Here is a 24,690-nt window from a genome sequence, read left to right on the forward strand (position 1 = left end):
CATCTAAATCATCCCCAAATCTGAAATCTTGAACCCCAAGATCGGTCTCAAACATTGCCAAGAAAGTGTCATTGCTGTTTCTCTTAACTAGCTTGGGTTAGATCTCTTTTCTATTCAATTTCTTGATTAATCTTGTCAATTAAAACCAAAAATTTGTAGATATATAATTTTGTGGATTTTAAGTGATTTCAAATGTATTTTTCCAGATTTTAATGAGATCTCAAACCATTTTAAAATTCATCCCCAATTTTAGCCACCATAGGTGGTGGTGTGTGCACCTATGCACAAGAAAGGGGACTATTTTGTTTCCTGGTTCTTTCCTACATTTTTCCAACACTAAATTTAGTTCTTTAATCCTCATAATTATTATTTAATTACATTCCAATTAGGGAAAAATGTTCTTGGTAAATTGTCCATTCGGATCTCACAAATCGAGAAGTGTAAGTGTGATTAATTGTAAACTAGTTACTTTTTTCGAAAAAGTTGTTGGGAAAAGGTTATGGATTGACTAAATGAGGGATTTTAATCAATATTATATACTTATTTTCTAGTATATAACTATGTTAGGTGCTGATCGGAACACCCCAAATCAACCGTAAAGCTGAAAGTCGTTCGCGCGCATGATTCACAACAAAATAGTGTAAGAAATCTAACTAGTTTGGATTCGTAAAATAGTTATAATTTCAAAGATTGGTTTGAACTCATAAGTGGGTGTTTCGGGGCTGGTTTAATGGTAAATTTATTGAATTTATATTGAATTTTTTTTAGTTTCGTTTAAGGAATTATTAAGGAAAATTGGATTCGCTAGTGTGCTGCGAGGAAGAGAAAAATAAGGTGTGGGTCCTAAACTCATAAAATTATTTGAAAATGATAAATATCATGTTATATTTGATAAATTATCTTGCTGATTTGTTGGCTTAATATCCAAATAATTGATTTTTTGAGTGGTCGAACCAGGTATGTTTCGAGCCTTAAAAGGTTGACATGTTGGCAAAATTATTAGCTTGATAGTATGAATGTTTGATTGAGTTTGTAATTGCATATTTGAGTTATGAGATATGAGAATGTTTGACTGAATGGTATAATGTGTTGAGGTATTAAGCTTTATGATTTAAACGTATGAGATAGTTGTTATATTGTGTACTAAAAAGTGTGTTATTTATGCATAATGAAAATCCGTAAAGTATGTGAAATTGAACAATAATGATTGATACCAACACAATGGTAATTTGAAAGATTGGAACACTGTTTCCATTTACTTAAAGTATGTGATTATTGAGGACATACTGAGCATGTAAAATGAATGTGAAAAGTATTGAGATATGATTATGTATGAGATTGTGTGACATGTTGCATATGCATTGGGTTGGGATTTTTTTGGTTGATGGAGTTTCGTGGAGTACCAGCGGCATATTAAGTCCACATTATTCGTAGTCAGTGCACTACACTTAGAGTATCGAGGGGAATGATGATTTATCGCATTTTTACTGGCAGCTTGTCTGTATTCTTACTGGTTAAATTTTCATCATATTGTTATCAGTGGTTTTAACCACAACGGGCTTAAGCCCATGATGTTTTGGAGTTCGGATGACGGGTTCTGGGGAACTCGTGGTGTGTTGCGGATGGTATGGGTAGGAACCTTTTTGCATTGCATCATGCTCATGACATATTTGAATGTTATTGATTTATGATATGTGTTGTATTTTGTAGAAATGAATGGTAACGAAATTAATGATTGTTACTCGAATGAATGATGTCCCATGCACATACACCATTTGACATCAGTTTGATACTGGCTATGTAATGATATGAAATTCCTATGATGGTTCTATTTTCTTCTGTTAAAGCTAATATGTTTCACTATATTCGATATTTATGTTTGTTTAAATAATTGTTCGACTCACACTGAGCTTTTCATAAACTCACCCCCTAATAGTGTTTAACTTTTCAGGTAAACCTTGAAATTAGGACCAGACTCAACATTCAGAGAATCACCTCAGACCTCGAATTATTTTTTAATAAGTATTAATCAGTCTTTATTTGTTTTAGTTTGTTATTTTTAATGACTTCTAATCTGTGGCTTGGTAACTTTTCTTTTTGAGATTTTTGTATGCATGGATTACTTAAGCATAATAACCGGATAATGCATATCAGGCTTAAGTAAAATTTGATATTGTTCCCTAGTTTCCGCTGCATTGCAAAGGAACTATTTCTAAAAAACAATTTGATAAGGCAACTAAGTTTCCAAAATGACTTGAAATATGGTTTTTCTGCTGCATTAGTTTAACATCTAGTTTTTTTTAAAGAAGAGCAACAAACAAACGATTTTTCTAAAACAACACTATCAACAATTAAATGAATCCTAAATATAAATGACCTAATGAATGAATGCTTTTAAGCTAACTCAGAGTACAACTACTATTTTCTCTAAACTGAGTTTATTTAAGGTCTTCAAAAGTAACTTAAGTTAGCTTAGTCATTTCGGTGGCTACTGTAGCCTTCTCTATCTAGCCATAATGTCTAGGTCAGGTTTGGGAGGTTACAGAGAATCCTGATTGTATTTGATTGATGAAGTGCAGAAATCCTTAAACGTTAAATTTTATTTACAAACTAAGTTCTCTAAAGAATGCAAATGAAAATAGCTGAAAAGAAATCTAAAGTCTAAAAGAAAAGAAAACTGAACACTAAATTACAAGTAAAAACTGAGAATGGGAAAAATTGTCCCTAAACAAGTGGTCAAAGAGCCTGTTTATTTAGTTGGGGTTGGCCATCGTCTCCAACCCTAGGTTAGTTGACGTTTTCATGTTAATTTCCATTGTGTGGACCAAAATGCCTCTTGCTCGTAATTATTCCCGTACAAGGTCGGTGTCTTGACACTAAAGGCAGTATGTCTAGTTGAAGTTTGGCTTTTGTGGTGTGTCACGACATCCTATGGATGTGTCGTGACACCAAAGGTAGACTTGAAATTCTTGTATCCTGCTCCTTATGTAGTGACATTGAACTTCCCGTGTTGCAACATAGTGACCAACATTGAGTTCCTATGCCTTTGAATGGTATCATGCACACTCACTAAGTACATTAGCTCACCCTTAGGCCTCATTCAGCCCCTAAGGTCATAAAAAGACTCAAAATACACCTTTTATGATATATAATAAAAATGCTTGTATTCAAGCTCCTTAAGTATGAAAACTAGTTTAATCTGCTACTCCCTATTTTAGCAAATCAAACTCCTCCACACTTATGTCATTACTTGTCCTCAAGGAAGGAAAAATAGAAACAAAAAGTTAAAGACGACCCTTGAGCAAGTATAGTACAAATATTGGTTTCAGAGTACATAACTAGGCATTTTCATACCTACACATAATCCTGGTATGATATATGAATGACTTACCACTTTCAATATTAAGCACCTAAGTTTAGTACATTACAAAGTATACAGACATTAAGGTTTTCAAATTTATGTACCCATCCATAAATTATACAAGTAATTTGATTATCCTAGCAAAATACAAACAATCATTATTGTAATTGCTCAGGATAATGTCAATTCATGAATAAGTTTACCTAGGACATATAGGGCTTTTTAGCTTGTAACATTCTAAGTCTTAGGAAGGTACGAAATTCAAGAACAAGAAACATCAATATATTTCAAGCACAAAAATAGTTTGGCACATCGTATTGTTCCCTATTCTCCCTATTTAATAACCCTTACACGTTCACCATCTTATTCCTTCACATAGGAAGTCACAGCATTATACAACAACTATGGCTAGCTCACGAGTTTTTATGCACTAATGACTGAGTTTTTCTACTTTTGTGACTTTGTATCATTTCTCTTTTTCGCACATCTCACTCATAATGCTTTTTATTTTTACATACTTTTTTCTACTCGTTTTGACTTTCTTTCTGATTTTTTCTTTTGTCTTACACATGTTAACTAACCTATAATTACTATATCAAACTGTTTCTCCCTATTTCACTCTTATTTTTATAAAATCCACCTTGATGTATCTACTTAACCCTTAATATGTATGGCTAGACGTCTATATTCGTGCAATTTAGGACCAAAGAAAAAGGGTAAGTACAAATTAACGTTTTGGCTCGGGTTTTGCATGAAGGTTAATCAAAAAGAGCTTTTTAGCTCAAAATAAGCTACTAAGGATTCATAAATAAGGTTAGCTTTTTAGCTCTAGGTGTATACCAAACAATGCATGAGGTCATCCCTAGGTATCTCAATATTAAAAAATTTAATCAACCAAACAATCACAAATTCATTTGTCATACATACTAACATGCTTGTTTCCTTATATTCTCTATATCATTTGGTATATTTGATTATTCATTGCCTATTTATAGTATAATATATAGAACTTAGTAGTCTAATAGTTGAAAATTTAAAATCAATCATTATCATGTCAAATTTATAGTAAATACAATCAACCTATATACATGCTCCTAACCAATCACTTGTATTTCTACAGGCTCATGCACACTTTTGACAATACAAATTCAAAGAAAAGAATTAAAAAAATTTCCTATGTTACCCTCCACATTTTAGATAGCACGTTGTCCCTAATGTGTAACCCCAAAAAGATAAGAAAAGAAGTTACCCGATTCATCGTGACATTACAATGGTCTAATAGTGGGTGCTTCTCCCCTGTTGGAAGCTCGTAGATATCGTGCCCCTTTCATGTGAGGTTTTCATGTAGGAAATTTAAAGACACAAAATATGTGAATCTAATATTTCTATAATTTTTTTGAGGTTAATTACAAGTCTTAAAAGAATATCAACTATACTTTAAATCTTTTATTTTTCTTATTCCTAACTAAGGTGCCTTGGTTTGCATATGTATAAACCTAAGGTATGTATATATATAAATATATAATTTTTGATAGATTAAAAGGAACTACCTCATTCATCTTGCTCCTATAGTCCCTGTTTTCTCCTTTCTTCTCATTACCTTCTTTGTAGTATTACAAATTGTTTGTGTGGTTTGTCTCCTAATAATTTTTTTGGAGGGTTCATCTGCTTATCCCGTGGATCCATAGGTACTCTCGCTTTTTTGCATAATTCCATTATTAAATATGGGAAGAAAGTTCCTCTTTATTGATCCTGTACACATTCAATCGTACTTTTATAAATCCAAGTATCGATGCATATCTGTTTCTTTTGAAAAATCACATATACTGGAATAGCCTCTACCAGGTTGATATTGGAGATGTCTGTTATATGCCAAACTCTTGAACACACGAACTTCATCCAGATTTTTCCCCTAGGAGTCATTAATGCTTGATTGAATGTTATCGAGATCTTTGTACTTGGTTGATACATCCATTCTTCTTTTCCTTCAATTAAAAATCTAAAAACTTTCTCTATGTCTACATTTTTTAATTGTTTGAGATATGTTTTGAACATGTAATCACAGTAATAATATAGAGCATCATAAAATTGATAAATACTTCTTTCAGTTACCAAAATATCGACTCCTCTAACTTTGACATGTGTTCGCATATCATAATATGGTCTTATTGCTTCTTTTTCTTTTAATATGAGATAAAATTACTGCACAACAAGTATTATTTTTGGTTCTTTGGGTGGTAGGCAAAATGTATTCCATTCACTCTCAGATGCAATTTCCCACACCCCTTTGCAGTTCCTCGTTAAATGATCAAATCCCTATTCTTAGACAAACATGTTGGGGTGCAACTGTTGTAGGTATTTATCTATGTCGTCTACCTGGAATTCAATAGATGTATTCATGATTTCAAACAAAATTTGTAACAAATTCAAACCTGAATTTGATCTAATGTATTTTCCTACTGTTGTTGAACTACTTGAGTTGCTACCAACTCTATTTTAAAACCTGCAATTTTCACAAATTTGGGATAGGGGGAAGGGATGTTTGAGGCTTACTAACTCCTAAGGACAGATGGTGATAAAATTTAAGGGTTAATAGGCAAGTTATGCGTGCTATTTATAAAGAGATACTAATTAATCAATCGTAATTTAACTAAAATTCTACTACATACACATCTTAGATTAGTAAATTCAAAACTACAGGTTACGTAGGGGTGTAACGACATCTGTAACGCCCCTTACCTGTGTTAGATGCCAGAACAAGGTACGAGGCATTACCGAACTTTAACATAATCAATCATACAAAATCAAGACTTGAAATTTCGTCCAAATTAATTTTTTTTTATATCAGATTTATCAACTCAACATGGCATTATCAAACACGTACAACCCATACAATATTCGCCAACATCGACAGCTTTGTACAAAATGGACTATCAAATAATATGGGCTAAATCAATTATGACACATAACAAAATGACCAAGTCCTTTACACATGCCATAATTTCAAAATAATGTTTTCAAAATACCAAAAGAAAGTTGATAGTGTAGATAGATCTCTGACGATCGCCAAATCCTGAGCTGGCTTGGTGATTCTATAAAACAAGGGAAAAGAGAGGAGGGTAAGAATATAGCCTAGTAAGTAAGTATGTAATTAATAAACAAGTTTCTAGCATGTTTCCATAAATAATATAAACATAATCACACATAAATTCACTATTTATTCAAGTTCCACCAAGTTATTTATTCGCGTCATAGTTATTTAATTATTTTTATCTGAAGCTACAAAACTCCAAATTAAGATCTGTCAATTTACCTGAAACTAGACTCATATATATTCTTACCATAAAATTTTTAGAATTTTTGGTTCAATCAATTAGTACAGTTTATTCTTTAAAGTTTCCCCTATTTCACTGCTTGACAACTCTGACTCCTCTTCACTAAAAATTGATTATCTCTTTGTACAGAATTCAAATGATGTTCTCGTTTATTTCTCTTGAAAATAGACTCACTGAGAAATTTAAGCATGTAAATTAAAAACCATAATTATTTTTGTACAATTTTTAGTTATTTTCAAAATTCGAAACAGGGGATTTTAAAATCTTTCTAACCATGTCTCACTAAAATTCAAATATCTCAAAATATTTAACTCTTTTGCTTACTATTTTTCCTTTACGTGAAAATAGACTCATTCATATTTAATATCATATCTCATAAAATCCCTAATTCAATTTCCACCATTTTTTTGTGATTTTTTAAAATCACACAACCATTTCTGTCCTAAACTGTTTTGTCGTTAAATTTACTCTTTCTTAATTTCATTACTTCATTTCATCGTACCAAAGGGTCGATTAAAGATCAAACACATTGTTCATCACATATATTTTCACTTAATCAGTTTTTGGTGAACACTTTGAAATAATCTCAGTTACACGGTGGATCAGCACACAGCACCACCCTTATAGTCAATAGTACTCAGTGAAAGCAGCACAGAGCAACCACCTTTATACTCAATGGTACAGGGTGAAATCAACACATAGCAACCACCTATATAACTATTAGTATCTGGTGAAATCAACACATAGCAACCAACTTTATTTTCATTAATACCGGGTGGAATCAACACATAGCATCCACCTATATTTCCAACGATATCGGCCCATTCCGAATGTTCAACCATGAATTCTCACTTTTTTTAACATTTTTCCAACTCTTCCATATTCAACTACAACTCATAATTCACCTCAATTAATTATCCCATATTCAATAATATCTTATAAAAATGTTAAAACATAAGTAAAAACAAGGTATTAATCACATACAAACTTACCTCGGTGCAAAATATAGTAATTTTGTAATTCAGTCCACAATCTTTTCTTTTCCCCGATCAAGGTCGATTCCACGTCTTTCTTCATCAAAACAGTCCTTGACTAAAACTTTGGCAAAATTATGATTTTGCCCTTAAACTTTTGTATATTTACACTTTTTCCCCAAAGCTCAGAAATTAAACTTCATCCTTATTCTTATGTTTTATGACATGATGAACATTTTTCCCTTCTATGGCAACATCAAATTCCCACTCTAACACTTACTTATAAACATTAGGTATTTTTACCGATTATGTTGTTTTACTCGTTTTCACTTAAAATCGCTTAGCAAAAGTTGTTTAACATAATTTCTAGCTTCATATTCTACCATAAAAAATCAAAATAAACACATTTCACCTATGGGTATTTTTCCAAATATAAATCGTAGGTTAAATTATTGCTAGAATAAGCTAAATCAAGTTATCGGGACTCCAAAAACGTAAAGAACATTAAAAACGGGGCTTGGAATCACTTACTATGGAGCTTGGAAGCTTGAAAACCCTAACTATGGCTTCCCCCATTGTGAAATTCGGCCAAAGCTTGAAGATGGACAAAAATTGACTTTTAATTTTGTTTTTAATTCATTTTAATAACTAAATGACCAAAATACCCTTAATGAAAAACTTTGGAAACATGCCTAACCATATCCACTTTTGTCCACCAACTTAACCAATGGTCTAATTACCATATAAGGGCCTCCAATTTAAAATTTCATAACAATTGGAAACCTCTAACATGTAGAACTCAACTTTTGCACTTTTTACAATTTAGTCCCTTTTCCTAAATTGAGTATGCAAACGTCAAAATTTTCGAATGAAATTTTCACAAAATCATTCCATGAAATCATAGACCACAAAAATATAATAAAAAAAATTTATCATGTCGAATTTGTTGTCCCGAAACCACTGTTTCGACTAGGCCCAAAATCGGGATGTTACAACATCCCCTCTTATTGTCGCGACATCGAGAACAATATACTTGTACTGAGTTTGTTTTGGTGTCGCAACAAGAAAATTTGATGGCACGACGTGGTGTACAGTTTCTGGCTTGATTCGTTTTCGCAACTAAGCTTTTATTCCTTATTTTAATTCTCTCATCATTGATTCCACACTCGTCATCTGTATCCCTATCTTTTCCCACTATATTTCCTTCCTCATGTTGAGTCTAGATCACCTTGCATTGCAATACTTTTTTCTTGACTACTTTCTTAGTCGTCCCTCCAAAGTAATGGTTTACCCTTTGACCATTGATGAGAAAGTTTTTTCCTCCATTTCCAATAAGTTCTATTTCTCCATTAGATGTTAATTACTTTATGATATATGGACCTTTCCATCTTGATTTCAGTTTTTTGGGGAATAAATTCAATCTTGAATTGAATAGGAGTACTTTTTAGCCTGGTGAGAAGTCTCGTTTCTTTATTCTAGAGTCATGCCAGAGTTTGCTTTTCTCTTTGTATAGCTTTGTATTTTCATAAGCCATAAATCTTAATCTTCCAATTCTTGCAGCTGGAATAGTCTTTCTTTCTTTACCAACTCAGGATCTAGATTTAATTCTTTTATACCCTAATACACTTTCTTTTCTAGCTCAATTGGCAAGTGGCAATTTTTCCCGTACACTAGTTTGTAAGGGGACATACCTAGAGGAATTTTGTATGTTGTTCTATAAGCCCATAACACATTATCTAGTCTAAGTGCCCAATCTTTTCTATCCAGATTGATAGTTTTTTCAATATTTGTTTTATCTTTCGATTAGATAGTTTTGCTTGGCCATTAGCTTGCGGATGATATGTTATGGTTATACGATGTTTGATGTTATATTTGGCCAAGGTTGTTTCGAACTATTTACTACAAAAATGAGATCATCACCTACTAAGGTATGAGATGTTTCAAATTTGTCAAAGATATTTTTTCTTAAAAATTTTACCCCGAACTTCGTATCATTTGTAGGTAATGATGTAGCTTCAACCCATTTAGAAACATAATCTAAAGCTAACAATATATGCTGGTTTTCGAGAGAACTTGGAAAAGGCCCCATAAAATCAATTCCCCAGACATCAAATAATTCTACTTCAAAGATTCTTGTCTATGGCATTTCGTCTTTTTTTGACGTACTTCCAGTCTGTTGACATCTATTGCACCCTTGCACAAATTCGTAAGCATCTCTATTCATTTTTGGCCAATAAAACCCCGATTGCAATATCTTCTGAACAATTCTTTTTCCTCCAAATTTTCGTCACATGGTGAAATATGACACCCTTGTATGATATCGTCCATTTCTTTTTCAGCCACACATTTTTGTTCTAATTGATCTACACATTGCCGAAATACATATGGGTCTTTCCAAATATATATATTTTATTCTTTCATGATTCTCTTTTTTTGTTGCCACGATGCATCTACTAGAAATACTCCTTTTGCAATGTAATTCACATAGTATGCATACCATGTCACCTTATTATCCCTACACCTTGCTTAATGTATATCTACTCGAAATAGTTGTTCATCAATAAAAGTTTCTTTTATTTCTTCAGAATTTTCTCCTCTATCTCATTTTCTATTCTTGATAAATGATCTGCTATTTGATTTATGTTCCTTTTCTATCCATGATCTAAAAGTCAAACTTTTGAAGTAATAAAACCCACCTCATTAGTATGGCTTTCGTTTCCTTCTTTTTCATGACATATTTTAAAGGGTAGTGATCAGTGTATACATAAACTCTATTTACCATTAAATAAGAATGAATTTTTTCTCATGCATAAACAATAACAAACATTTCTTTCCTAGTAGTAGTATAATTACACCGTGTTGAATATAATGTCTTACTTGCATAATGAATGGTGCAAAAGATATTATTCCTCTTCTGTCCCAGTACTGGTCCTATGACATAATGACTAGCATCATAGATTATAATAAAAGGCTTCGAACAATCAAGAGTAATAATAATAGGTGTAGAAATAAGTTTTTATTTTATTACCTCAAATGCCTGAATGCGGTCCTAATAAAATACAAATGGTGTTTCCTTTTGAAGAAGTTGATTCAACGGTTTAGACATGTGAGAAAAATATTTTATAAATCTTCTATAGAACCCAACATATCCAAAGAAAATTCCTTACTCCCCAAACTGTTGTGGGATTGGGAAGGTTCTTAATAACTTCAATTTTTTCCTTTCCCACTTCCGATCCTTTTCTCGATATTTGATGTCCCAAACCAACCATTCTCTAACCATAAAATGAAAATTTTCCTAATTGAGTGCTAGATTGGTTTCTTCGCATCTTTTTAATTCTTTTTGAAGATTTTCCAAACATTCCCATAAAGAGTCCCCGTATACTGCGAAATCATTCATAAATACATCAAATCCTTCTTCTAACATATCGACAAAGATAATTGTCATGCATCTTATGAATGTTGCTGGGGCATTTCATAATCCGAACGACATCCATTTAAAAGCATATGTACCGAACGGGCATGTCAGTGTAGTTTTATCTTGATCATTTGAATGTATTGGAATTTGATGATATCCAAAGTATCCATTAAGGAAACAATAATACTCCTTTCTAGATACTCTATCCAACATCTAGTCAATAAAAAAGAAAGGAAAATGATCTTTTTTCATTGCATTGTTTAATTTTCGATAATTGATGCATACCCTCCAACCAGTGACTGTCCTTGTTGGGATCAACTCATTTTTATCGTTCTCAACAAGTATTAATCCACCTTTATTTGGAACAGATTGTGTAGGGCTGACCCATTCACTATCAGAGATTACATAAAAAATTTTGGCATCTAGCCATTTAAGTAATTTTTTTCACCACTTCTTTCATAACTGGGTTTAACTGATGATGTCCATCCACCACTAGTTTCTTCCCTTCTTCTAATCTGATCTTATGTTGGCATAAGGCGGGGTTAATTCCCTTAATATCAGTGGTGGTCCATCCAATTGTTTTTTTTGTTTGTCTTCAATATGCTTAATAGTGCTTCCTTTTGTTCAAAATTCAGTTCTGCAACTATTATTACGGGTAAGGTGTTTTGCTCTCCCAAATACCTATATTTCAAGTGTTTTGGTAATTGCTTCAATTCTAGTTCAGTTGGTTTACAATTGAAGGAACCATTTTTTCTGTAGTACGCATTACATGTTCAAGTTGTTCTATACTTTTACACCACCAATCAAGTTTAAGAGATAGCTCACTACTTTCTTGTTCAGTGTCATCCAAACTTTCTTCTCATGGTTCATCCTCATTATGTTCAACAGAGTCTACCATTGCTAATTCCAAGTTATCATATGTATGTTCTATTGGCTTGTATTCTGTTAGCTTTGCATCTTCTCTTTCTCGGTATATGCCCCATGTAAGCTCATTTTCATTGACTTTCTCTAATATATCAATGATTTCTTTTTCGATTTTCGTCCAGATACTTCCCCCTGTTATAATTTCAAATTGTTGACTGTTTTGATCGCCCAACCCATCATAGAAATGTCGTAGTTGGATTGCAAAATGTACTCCTCCTTCCAATATTGACTTAAGAATTGTTTTAAACCTTTCCCATACTTTTCCTAATGTTTTAGCAAATTTTTGTTTGAATTTAAATAATTTTTCATATGTGCTAATTACCTGAGTCATCTACAAAACTTGGCGTAGGAATTATTGCACAAATTCAGTCCATATTGTAATTGTATCTAGTGGTAATGCATCTAACCAGGCTTTTGCTTGACCATCTAAAGAAAATGGGATTAACAACAATTTGACAACCTATACCGAAACACCAATGTGCACAACAATACTGCATATATGTTCAAACTATCAGAGAAAAGCTATGGGATCCTTATTTCTATAATTGCCAAACCTAACATTCGAAGAAATCCAAGTCAAATGAAGGATTTAATTCAAAATATGAACTTTGGATAATAGGACGAGTGATAGTAGGTCGTAACCAGTTCCTATCAAAAGGTAGTGTTCCAAGTAACTGCGCCACCTTATTAGAAGTTAGATAAAATATTGCATAAGTCAAGTATTATTTCATAAACTTCCCTTGTGAGTCATTTCATGATTTTCACAATATATATTACCATAAGAAGTCATCTGTTAGTCTTTCTTGATCAGTAGGTGGTTCTAGAGGTGTTCCCCTGCTATGAGTCATACACTGAAACCAAAAAGAAAATAAAAGGCATTAGAGAGAATAAAATAAGAATTGTATCTATAGTTTTATAAATTTCCTAATTAGTTTGTTAGAGCACAAAAAATTAAAATTAATCTAGTGACGTTGCCTCCTCGACAACGGTGCTAACAACTTGACCACCACCGGACGTACTAGCGTCCAAAGTGTGAATACTGCAACTAAAGATATGGAATTGAGGTGGTGTTCGTAAGTATAGGAGTCAGGTTGTAATATAGTTTTACAATGAGGTAGGTGAGTACTCCGAGGATCGTACCCAAGGGAGACGAGTACTAAATTAAAGTTAACCTAAATCCAAATAGAATTAATTAGTAATTAAATAAATAATATTACGAGTAAACATAAATAAGAGATTTTTGGTTTTTATAAATAAAGAATAAAAATTTCATAAATAAAGTGAACTTCGAATAACTAAAATCTAAACTCGATCAAATCTAAATATGGGTAATTATCTCATTTTGGTGGTTATAATTAATTCCTATCTCAAGATTCTATTCAATCGCCTAGTCGTTACCCTAGCAGGATCTCTTGATCTTCCACTAAAGTAATGAGACGGAAAGAAATACTTATCTCTCGACCTCACAGTCCAAACCAGTTTGGGGCTAAGGTGTTCATGGATAGGCCATACCAATTTTGGGTTAATTCTCACCTAAATGACTTCTTAGGGTCGTCAAGCCTAGGTTTAAGTTTTTCCTTTCCAAAATAGTTGATCCACTAAGAAAACCCTACATAGAAACTAGTCAATCACACCCTGACTCTCTAATCCCCCATAAGAGGATCAATTCCTCATAGAATCCATAAACATAATAAACTTGATGATAAGAATATGCATGAAAAATAAATCAAGAATAAGGTTTAGAGGATCCTGATTGTATTCGATTGATAAAGTGCAGAAATCCTGAATCGTTTAATTGTGTTTACAAACCAAGTTCTTCGAAGAACGTAAATGAAAAGAGATGAAAAGAGATCTAAAACCTAAAAGAAAAGAAAACTGAAAACTAAATTACAAGTAAAATCTGGGAATGGGAAAATTATCCTTAAACAAGTGTTTGAAGATCCTATTTATAGAGTTAAGGTTGGTTATCGTCCTTAACCCTAGGTTAGATAATGTTTTCGTGTTAATTTCCATTGTGTGGACCAAAATGCCTCTTGCTCATAATTTTTCATGTACAGGGTCGGTGTCGTGACATCTTAGTGCCTGTGTCGTGACACTGAGGGCAGTATACCTGGTTCAGGTTTGGCATCAGGAGTGTGTTGCGACATCTTATGAATTTGTCGTGAAGCCAAAGGAAAACTTGAAATTCTTATATTATGCTCCCTATGTTGCGACATTGAACTTCTCGTATTGCAACACAACGACCAACCTTGAGTTCCTATGTCTTTAAATGGTATCCTGCACACTCACTAAGTACGTTAACTCACCTTAGGCCTCATTCGGCCCCGATAGTCATAAAAATAATCAAAATACACCTTTTATTGAATTTAAATCTAATATGGAAAACTTAACTAAAACATAATAAAAATGTTTGTATTTTAGCTCTTTAAGTACGAAAACTAGTTTAATCTGCTACACCGTATTTCGGCAAATCACTCAAACTAGTTTAATTTGATGAACTCCCAGTAGAAACCCAAAACTCCTATCAAAGAACATCTGGTTAAGCTTATGAGATTCTTTATGGAAGCGGAGGACAATGGGGTTAAACTGGATGTGAACACTCAAATTTTAATAATGTTCAAATCCTTGACCAAGGAGTTCACTGGCTTTAGAGTTGCTTACAACCTAGGGAGCAAGGCGCTTACCTTGACTCAACTAATGAAGGAAGTAAAATCCTATGAGTTGATGATGAATGGTGGTAAGCCAGTTCAGGAGAAACTTGAGGCAAACTTAATAGTAGGCTCGTCATCCTCTAAGGGGAAGTAGAAAGCTAAGGGAAAGAAAAAATTGAACAATTCATCGATTCCACCTCGTTTGGATAGGAAAAATACTAAGAAGTCAAAAGATCCTAAAAAGATCAAATGTTTCTTCTGCAATAAGAAAGGGCACGGCATATCAAATTGTAAATAGTATTTGAATTATCTAGCCGAAAAGGGAAAAGGTATTTAACTCTTTATGGTTGAAGCTTTCTTAATGGAAAAATCAATTTAGAACTGGATTATAGAAAAGGGAAGTTTGTGTGATAGGAGCCTCTCGTTGCGGATCAGAGATAAGAGCTATGTTTCAGTAGAAGCAGTAGGAGAAGTTATTTTACATTTTGATAATTTTAGGAAGATTCTTTTAAAGGACGTGTTTTATGTACATCATTTTAAGAGGAACTTATTTTCTGTAGCATGTTTATTTAATGACAATTATTCTGTGACATTCAATAAAGGGATTGGTATGCATAAAAATCATTCTTTCATCTGTAATGGGTGGGTGGAAAACAGTCTCTATTTTACCAAACCAAATAACTACTCTGTCCTTCAAACTGAAATGGTAAATAAAAAGATTAAAACTTCTCACTCTAATGAGGGATACCTATGACACTTAAGACTTGGTCATATTAACCAAGAAAGAATCACTAGACTCGTAAAAGATGGTTCCTTAAGTATGCTTAAGAAAGTTAGTCTTCCAGAATGTGAATCATGTTTGAAAGGTAAAATGACTAAGAGGCCTTTTAATGCGAAAGGTACAAGGGCCAACCAACCTTTAGAACTTGTGCACACTGATGTATCTGGTCCCATGAGCATTAGTGCCCGAGGAGGTTATGATTATTACATGACTTTCATTGGTGACTATTCTCAATATGGATATGTGTACCTAATGCACCGCAAAAGTGAAACCTTTGATAATTTTCAAGAGTTTCATGCTGAAGTGGAAAAAAAATTAGGTTTATCCATAAAGAATCTTCGGTCTTACCGATGTGGGGAATATTTGTTTGACGAGTTCTTAGGATACCTGTCTTGAATTATTCGATTGATGTGCAAGTATACATTATCTTTGAGAAGTAATAAAGCGATTATTAATATATCGAGTATCATCTCCACAAGGATTGTAACACCCTCTACCTGGCTCGAATCATTCAATCCAGATATCGAATGTTACCACAAGAAACACTTAGCAAAATATTTACAACTGGCATAAAAGTATTCTAAAACATAATTCTTATTTCATATTGTATTGTTCCTAAATATAAAAGAAGAAATTTAATAATACATTTGATGTTTAGAATCAGTATATGATGTTACAATTTAAAACTTTGTTGAAGATGAATTTCTCATGGCGTAATGTACGAAGCGCCATATTCCTAGCCTTGGCGCATTCAAACTGCATAACATCGCAATTCGAACTACCACCTTGGCGCATTCCTGGCATGGTCCCTCCTAGCGTACCAACTCTTTGATTGAAACCTACATCATAAACAAACACTTGTAAGTTCAACCGAACTTAGTGAATATTACCCAGATTACCTTGGCGTATTTATTGTTGAATTCCTTAACTTTGAGATTCTTAATTGCTTTTCAGTCTTCGGTAGATTCTTTTCTAATATCGACGCATACACATAAGCAAAATTCCATACTTGACCACTACATACACAATTCACTCATTAGAAAAATACCCAATTTTTCACTCAATATGGATCTCATTCCTTAGAAGGATATTCGTACAAAATCTATGTCCGATGGGTTTTCCCTCAAATAGATGTTGAACATGTCAACCATGATGGTATCCTAGCAGATACTTATACTAATTGATCTTTTAAGTTGAACTTCATACAGATCCTACCTTTGGCGGTTTCTCATACTGAATTGGAAAACTATCAGAGCTAGTCTTTAAAGACGGTTTAACATCCAAGAGAAGATCCTCAGATAAGCTCAAACGATCAACTTATCCTACAACAATAACGTCTATTTCCCGGTCAATTTTCTTGGGTGAGTCTCAATCTATCTCCAAACCTCCTTATTTCAATTGTGCAAATTATTCATATTGGAAGACTAGAATGACATTGTTCATACAAGCCAACAATCTTGTCGTATGGGACGTCATTATGGATGGTCCTTCCACACCACAAAACAAAGAAGGAGAGATCTTTGTTCCAAATAGCAAAAAATGAATGGAATAAGAAAGATAGGAGAAACATTGAACTAAATTCCAAGGCTAAGCATAATCTATTTTGTGCACTTGGTTAGGATGAGTATAGTAAAGTTTCATCTTGTTCAAACGCTAAGGAAATATGGGATAAGTTTGAAGTCACCCATGAAGGTACTAGCCAAGTGAAATAGTCTAAACTTGGACTCTCGACTACGAAACTTTCAAGATGAAGCCTAAAGAAGATATCAATGAGATGTCTGATCGGTTTACAATCATCATAAATGGATTAAAGTTTTATGGGAAGACTTATCCAAATAAAAAGGTAATAAGAAAGGTGCTTCATAGCTTACCTACATCATGGGAAGCTAAGGTGATCACAATTGAATAAGTAAAGAATTTAGAAACTTTTTCATTGGATGAACTCATCGGTTCTTTGCTTACACATGAGATGAGGCTTAATAAATGGAGTAAAGAAGAAAGAGTTATGAAGAAGAATGTTGGTAAAGCTCTAAAATCCACCACTAATGATGATAGTGAATAAAGTGAAGAGGAGGATGAAGACAAAGAGATGGAGATGTTTACTAGAAGATTCAAGAGATTCATGAGGTCCGAAAAAGGAAGAGAATTTCAAAAGGACTCAAGCTTGAATCTACCAAGGAGAAAGATCCCATTATTTGTTATGAGTGCAAGAAACCAAGACACATCAAGTATGATTGTCCTAAACATAAAAAGAAGAGGTCTAGCAAATAAAAGGCCTATGTTGCTACTTGGAGTGATGAAGATTCATCCAATGATGAAGTAGCCAACTTATGCCTTATGGCCATCAATGATCCTAAGGTAACCTCTAACTCATCTACTTTAAATGATTATTCTTTTGATGAGTTGCAAGATGCCTATAATGAATTGGGTTTGGAATTTGAAGTCATGATGTCAAAACGCAAGAAAAATGTTTCAAAATTGAGAAATGAAAATGACTTACTTTCCCAAAGAAATCATGAACTTGAAGAGAAAGGAAACAAAATGTAAGAAATTATTAATGAATTTGAAAAGAAAAATCTAGACTTGTATAATTTACTTTCAAAAGTTCATGAGGATCATCAAAAGTAACTTGAGTTGCTTAAAAGTTGAAAAGCTCACTCTAACAAAATTTTTGAAAAATGAGAAAATTCAAAGCAAAACTTTGTTAAAAATTGCTTTAAACATAGAGGTCGCTCAAGAATTTACAAGAGAAAACTTGTTAAGAATGTATGGGTCCTTAAAGGACTTAGTGCTACTCAAGATAAGGAAGCTCTTTCAAAATGAATACCTAAAGGGACTAGGATTTTGAAAACTAATGTTTATGGACCCAAAAGATATTGGGTACCAAAAATTTAATTCTATGCTTGTAGGTAAGATGCATTGCCTCAAGGTGATCAATTCCAAATTCTATGTGATTGCACCTTAATGTTGATTGCTTATGCCAATTTTAGTGACTATGTTTTTCAAAGAAAAATGAATGCCAAATTTGAGCTTATTTCAAATTTTTATGCTCCAAATCTTTATGCCTTAAATTGAAAAAGATTTTTATATAGGCGACTTAAATTGAAAATGAATTTTATTAAAGGGAGCAATCTATTCAAAAAAATTTACAAATGTTTTGTTATATCAAAAGGAAAGATTGTTAAACTAAGCATTATTGGATAATATGTTTTGATATAACAAATTAAAATATTTTAAATAAAAGTAAAGTTGAGAAATTTCATAAAATTAAGTTGAAATGGTTTTAATTTAGTCAAACATTTTTCAAATATTTTAATCATTTTCAAACAAGTTAGAATTGCTCTATGACAAAAAGTATTGATACTTTTGTCTAAGTATTGATATTCTACAAGATATTGATACCCTTACGTTAATCGATACCAAATTGTCATTTTGGAATTTGTAACCTCTACTAAGTATCGATCTAGTATCAATACTTTTCATAAAAGTATTGATAAATCCCTCAAGTATCGATATTCATGCTCCAACGGTCATTGAAATCAGCATTAATTATAAAAAATATGAATACCCTTTTAGTAGCTATCAAAATTCGTTGCTGCAGGTGAAGTTAATGACCTGGTATTTCATCCCCAACGGCTACATTCACTTCTACAACAACTACAACGGTTGGAAATCAATTAAAGGGTATAAATATCATCTTGCAAAGGTTTAGCAACAATAAGAGACAAGCAACACCCCTAACCCGTCTCCGTCGTCGAAGTCGGGTGACGAAATATTACGTCAATTTAAACATTTATCATTACTTACTCGTAAATATCCAACCATGAATATAAACAATTAATCACATTGCAATTATAACAAACATACAATTACGGGCCTTAAATTGGGTTTACGAGGCCCTAAAAATAGTTTGGAAACATCTTGGGGTCGATTTGAAACAAAACAAAAAAGTTAGGAAAAAGATGAAAATTTTGAAGACAAGGGACACGGCCATGCGTCATAGCCCAAACCGTGTAGACATTCAAAATCCAGACACACGGCTGTGTCCATGTCTGTGTGTTCACCCATGTGTGCAATCAATGTTGGGTCACATGGTTGTGTCGCAGGCCATGTAACTAACTATTTTAAGACACACGATCTTGACGCAGACCATGTAAAACTTGCACCTAAATCATTACAACACATGGCCGTGTGACAGCCCGTGTCCCAGGCCGTGTGCACCAAATTTTTCTTCTAAAACAAGGCAATTTTTACATCTATCTTGGTTCCCAAGCCAAACCAAAAACCACATTAAAACCATGACAAAAATTTTCCTCAAACAAGTAAATAAAAACATACATATCAAAATCCTACAATTCATGTGCCTAACCAATGTGCCATTCAAAGGCACCTCAACAAGAATTTAACATTCAATAAAGCAGATAAATAGACACATAACTGATTTGTACGAGTCATTTAATGGATGGCACCCAACGCCTAACTGATAAACCGTAACAGAGATTTGTGCCTAGCGCTAGTCTAACGATAGATGTGCCCAGCACTAGTCGAACAAATCGATGAAAGTTGCGCCCAACGCTAGTCAGGCAAACCGAAAAATATAATGGTGTGCCAAACACTAGTCAGATAAACTGACAAAGTTTGCACCCAGCGCTATTCGGATAAACCAACAAGTATGATATTGTGCCTAGCACTAGTCGAATAAATCGACAAAGATTGCGCCCAGTGCTAGTCGAATAACCAACAATAGTTGATCCCTACAATAGTTGGATGTACCAACAATGAGTTGCGCCTAGCGCTAGTCGGATAAACCGACAATTTCGATTTCCTATTTCCCTATTCCATCAATTCATAATCAATCTTTCGTATTAATCAATTATGCTATATCTCATGATCGAATTTCATAACATTCAATGTAACACCCCAAACCCGGCCTAGACGTTACGATCGAATCTGACGTGTCACATAGAAGTGTTCTATAAAATCAAATTCTAAGTGTTCTATGAAATCGAAGTCTAACGAAGAAAATCATTCAGTAAAAATCCAATTTGTTCTTACATCTTAGAATCATTTGGTACGTTATAAAAAACCACCATGCGGTAAAACGGTTTGTCATTGGAGGTTTAAATTAGCGGAAGCTACTTCATTTAAGGTTATTTTGAAGTTAAAAATACGTGTTTGTCTTGAAAAAAATAGTGTTTGTTGTGAAAACTTATTTGTACCCGTTAAGCAGTTCAAAATAAATAAATAAAACCCAATTAGAAGAAAATTAAAGTACCAGAGGCCTTATTACATAAAAACAACCCAAAGTAAACTTTAAAAGAAACCGGTCTAGAATAAAAATACTAGCGAATGTGTGGCCACCTCCGAGTCCCTCGCAGCTCCAAATCAACTAAGGTTGGGGATTACCTGCACAGTCAGAAGAAAAGGGTGAGTTATGAGAACTCAGTGTGTAATCCCCTATCATGCAGTAACATTTTGGGCCCGAGCCCTTTCCAGTATCAGTGTAGGCCTTAGCCCAATACATTATCAGTACAGTGCGGGCCTTAGCCCCAATAGCATTAGTGTGGGCCTAAGCCCGTAGTAGTATCAGTATGGTGCAAATATGCAAAACCCACCCCAATCCAGCCCAACACACCACCCATACCAACCCTACACACCATGTAGGGACAAAGCCGACCCACCCAGCCCACACACCAATATTGCAGCATAGCTTCCAGTAATAAAAACGCAATACAGCTGCCAGTACAATAAATGGGGCATAGCAACTAGTAATAGTAATTGTGGCAGAGCCACTAGAAACAGTACTTCCTCCATAACAAAAACCCAACCCATGCAGTATGTCATGTCATGAATTATACGTACATGCACTATGTCATACTCAGTAACAGTTAAATAAATATCATAAAGCCATATCAATCATTTCATCCACTAGGGGTGTATCGGTCAATCTACCCTTCTGGGGGTATTTCAATAATTTTGCCCTACGGAGGTATTTCGGTAATTTACCTATCGAGGGTATTTCGATAATTTTCCCATCGAGGGTATTTCAATAATTTACCCATCGAGGGTATTTCGATAATTTGCCCATCGAGGGTATTTCGGTTAACACCGTGTCTGTGGTCTTTGTTTACCATGCGAACGTTCGCACGCTCTTATTGTCATAGTGTCGTCTTTTCTGATTATTTGGCTTTTACCGATAAGCAATCGAGAAATGGTGTGATTACACACAATTTTACAGAGTCGTTCCAAGATCTACAAGTACCCCACCTAGCATCACCAAGACCTGATGTTAGTTCTTAATTATTAGGGTAATACCCTTTTAGCAGCATTTAATCCGACATAGCACTCTTACCTTGTTTGAATGAGGGTGACCTTAAACCCTCAATGCTCGTGGTTCGAAAATATCACAAGCCAATTTTGCTTCCCTAAGGTACAGACAAGAATCGATTAGAAAGGGGTTAGGCATATTCGACCATCCCCAAAGACAAGAGGGAAACTTATTACCTTACTGGACGTTTAATGATTATAGTGCCTCTTCTCCCCGCCATTCACACTTCGCCACTCCTCGAGAAAGACCCTAGAAAACGCAATGAGTGCAGTATAAGAAGAATGGGACAGTAATCAGTTAATAAGGCTATTCAATTTTAGAAAAGAAAAGAAGAACACCAGAGCATTCAGTTTTAAAAGAAGCAGAGGGTAGCCTTTGATCACTTACCGATTGTCAGAGTCGTTGCAGAATCAAAACAGAGAGAAAAGAGCTTTTAGTCACAAACAGAAGAAGAGAAAGAATTCCCTAGACTAGGGTGATAGGTTCGGCCTTAGAGAAAAAGAAAAGGAAGAAGAATGACGGCTTCGGTAGATGTAGGTGCAAATATGTTAGAAAGAAAATAGTTAATTGCAAGTAAAAAAAACGAAAGAACCAAAAATGCACGAATGGTCAGTTTCAAAGTGGGTGCAAAAGAAAAAGAAGAACACTTAAGAAGAGAAGAAAAAATTCCAAAAGACATAGAAGAAAATTGGTCATCCAAACTCACCAAAATGCCGAAAAATGCCACCAAAAGTCCCCCTATCTGAAAATGCACAAGCAAAACCTCCCCCAAAGGGCACCACACTCCAACACTCTCCCACTTCCTTGATCCTTATCTCTCCATAATCCACTCCACAACTTACTCCTACAATCTCTCCATGACCCATTCAAAACTCACATTGCAGAATTTCAGTCTAACTCCACTTCTCTTGCTGTTAGGAGTTAAAATAAATACTCCTTGCATGGCAAGAGATTCGAACTTGACTTCCCTTACCACCATGAACACGCCACTACCACTGGGCCACAAGCTTCCTTATGTCTCATTTCTCCTACAATTATTCTTAAGACCTTTCAGCCAGATTCAAGGTTCCCTTAAGAGAAAAACCAAAATTTTGCTAGAGCCTAGGTTTGATCCCAGGACTTCTCAAATCACTTAGCTATTAAAGAAAACAAGCTACATGTGTCAGATATTAAAATATTTAAAGACCCCATATTTTTGGGGCATTACAATACAACCCCCTAAAAGAAATTTCGGCCTCGAAATTTACCTGATTAGAAAAGGTGAGGATACTGTCGTCGCATCCCCTCTTTGGGTTCCCACGTGGCTTCCTCTGAACTGTGATTACGCCATAGCATCTTAACTAAGGCAATAGATTTTTTCCTCAGTACATTAACCTCACGATCCAAAATCTGTACTGGTTCTTCCTCGAAAGTCATATCTGGCCTTACTTCGATTTCCTCAACTGGAACAATGTGAGTAGGATCAGAGCGATAATATCTTAGCATGGAGTCATGGAATACATCGTGAATCCGATCCAAATCTGGAGGCAACTCAAGCTGATATGCAACCGATCCCACACACTTCAGTATACGGTAAGGCCCAATGAACCTAGGGCTAAGCTTACCCTTCCGTCCAAACCTCAATATCTTTTTCCATGGGGAAACCTTGAGAAATACATAGTCCCCCACCGAAAATTCAATCTTTCAGCGTTTTAGATCCGCGTAGGACTTCTATCTATCAGATGTTTCCTTCAAACGGTCTCGAATCTATTTTACCTTCTCTTCAGTATCAGAAACTAACCCTGGCCCCAGAACTCGCCGCTCGCCTAACTCAATCCAATAAGTACGCATACAACACTTACGACCATACAATGCCTCCTACGGTGCCATTTGAATGCTGGACTGGTAGCTGTTATTATACGCAAACTCTACTAGCAGTAAATAATCTTCCCAGTTGCCTCGAAAATCCAAAACACAGCACCTTAACATATCCTCTAGTATTTGAATCACCCTCTCAGATTGACCATCTGTCTGAGGATGAAACGCAGTACTAAAGTCCAATCTTGTACCCAAAGCCTCGTGTAACTTTTTCCAAAACCGAGACGTAAACCGAGGATCTCTATTAGATATAATCGAAACTGGTACCCTATGCAGTCTTACAATCTCATCAACATACAACTTAGCCAGCTTCTGCTCGAAGTAATCAGTACGAATTGGTATAAAATGAGCAGATTTAGTCAGTCGATCAACGATGACCCATACCAAATCCTTTTTGGTAGGCATAAAGGGTAGCCCACTCAAAAAATCCATGGTTACTCTCTCCCACTTCCAAAGTGGAATTTTAACGGGCTGGAGTAACCTTGAAGGTAACTGATGTTCAGCCTTCACTTGCTGACAAGTTAAACATTTACCCACAAAATCAGTTACTTCACGTTTCAGACCCAGCCACCAGTATAACTCACGTAGATCTCGATACATTTTATTCCCACCTGGATGCATAGTATAAGGACTACTATGCGCCTCTCCCAGTATAGACTGCCTTAAATCATTATCCCTTGGTACATAGACTCTTCCATGAAAACACAGTACTCCTTCATTATTCAACCCAAAACATGAAGTTTTTCCATTCTCAACTTGATGAAAACGAGGAACCAGTGACTCATCCAAAAACTTTGACTCTTAATCTGTTCAGTCCATGTCGATCTAACATCGCTCTCAATTCAGATACAACCCTACGGCTCAACGCACCAGCTACCACGTTAGCCTTACCAGGATGGTATTCAATCAAGTACTCATAGTCCTTAAGCAGTTCTATCCATCTTCGCTGCCTAAGATTCAACTCCTTCTGAGTAAGGAGGTACTTAAGACTCTTATGGTCAATATAGATAGTACACTTCTCACCGTAGAGATAGTGCCTCCAAATCTTTAATACGAAAATCAAC

This window comes from Gossypium raimondii, chromosome 13 (assembly GCF_025698545.1).
Source record: "Gossypium raimondii isolate GPD5lz chromosome 13, ASM2569854v1, whole genome shotgun sequence".
In the NCBI taxonomy this organism is placed as follows: Eukaryota; Viridiplantae; Streptophyta; class Magnoliopsida; order Malvales; family Malvaceae; genus Gossypium; species Gossypium raimondii.